We start from the raw sequence: 1,700 nt of genomic DNA, 5'->3' as shown, positions 1-1,700 counted from the left end.
AAACCCTAGGCGCGCCGGTTCTCGGGACCGGGCCGAGCGCCGACCTCTGTCCGAGCGCGAGCGCCTATTTTCGGATACGCCGAGTCGATTTCAACGGTCCGTATCTCGGTCATTTATCCACCTTTTCGGGTGGAACCGACGGTGTCGCGTTGCCCCGGTCCCCGCCGAGGGCCGTGGGGCGTGGGATCCTGAGATTTCCCCGTGCTTCCTGTGGTTTTCGGCCGTGGAAAAACCCTAGGCGCGCCGGTTCTCGGGACCGGGCCGAGCGCCGACCTCTGTCCGAGCGCGAGCGCCTATTTTCGGATACGCCGAGTCGATTTCAACGGTCCGTATCTCGGTCATTTATCCACCTTTTCGGGTGGAACCGACGGTGTCGCGTTGCCCCGGTCCCCGCCGAGGGCCGTGGGGCGTCGGGTCCTGAGTTTTCCCCGTGCTTCCTATGGTTTTCGGCCCTCGAAAAACCCAATTCGCCCCGGTTCGAAAAAGCGGCACTTAGAAGAAATTTCGAAAAAGTGCGCTCACTTGGAAGCCGTGTTCCTATGTATGTGCCGGGAGTGTCGCACACAACCCACACAAACTCGACCAAACATGCTCTCTGGCCCATGTTGCGCAGCATCCCGGTAAACTCGGCCAAACATGCTCTCTGGCCCATGTTGCGCAGCATCCCGGTAAACTCGAACCAAACATGCTCTCTGGCCCATGTTGCGCAGCATCCCGGTAAACCTCCGCCGCGGTTCTCGGGACCGGGGCCGAGCGCGAGCGCCTATTTTCGGGTAAATTGTGACGACTTTTGACGGGCCGTATCTCGGTCATTTCTCCACCTTTTCGGGTGGAACCAACGGTGTCGCGTTGCCCCGGTCCCCGCCGAGGGCCCTGGGACGTCGGGTCCCGAATTTTCCCCGTGCTTCCTATGGTTTTCGGCCGTGGGAAAACCCTATTCGCCCCGGTTCTCGGGACCCCGGCCGAGCGCCGACCTCTGCCCGAGCGCGAGCGCCTATTTTCGGGGTAAATTGTGACGACTTCCACGGGTCATATCTCGGTCATTTCTCCACCTTTTCGCATGGAACCAGCGGCGTTCCACTCCTCTGGCCCCTGCGCAGAGCCCTGCGTTGTGACATTTTGATAAAAGCATCACCCTGGGTGGCCCTGGGAGGCGTACCTATTTTTTTGGCATAAAGAGGGGCGATTTAAAACGGGCCGTATCTCCGTCACTCCTGCACCTTTTCGCATGGGATGAACGGCGTTCCACTCCTCTGGACCCTGTGCAGAGCCCTGCCTTGTAACATTTTGATAAAATCACGTTTTTAGCCATTCTCCCGTCGGTGGCCCTGGGAGGCGTACCTATTTTTTTGGCTTAAAGAGGGGCGATTTACAACGGGCCGTATTTCGGTCACTCCTGCACCTTTTCGCATGGGATGAACGGCGTTCCACTCCTCTGGACCCTGTGCAGAGCCCTGCCTTGTAACATTTTGATAAAATCACGTTTTTAGCCATTCTCCCGTCGGTGGCCCTGGGAGGCGTACCTATTTTTTTGGCTTAAAGAGGGGCGATTTACAACGGGCCGTATTTCGGTCACTCCTGCACCTTTTCGCATGGGATGAACGGCGTTCCACTCCTCTGGACCCTGTGCAGAGCCCTGCCTTGTAACATTTTGATAAAATCACGTTTTTAGCCATTCTCCCGTCGGTGGCTCCTCTGGC

The sequence above is a fragment of the Solea solea genome, unplaced genomic scaffold (genome assembly GCF_958295425.1).
Source record: "Solea solea unplaced genomic scaffold, fSolSol10.1 scaffold_118, whole genome shotgun sequence".
Taxonomy (NCBI): domain Eukaryota; kingdom Metazoa; phylum Chordata; class Actinopteri; order Pleuronectiformes; family Soleidae; genus Solea; species Solea solea.
This window is presented reverse-complemented; position numbering follows the sequence as displayed.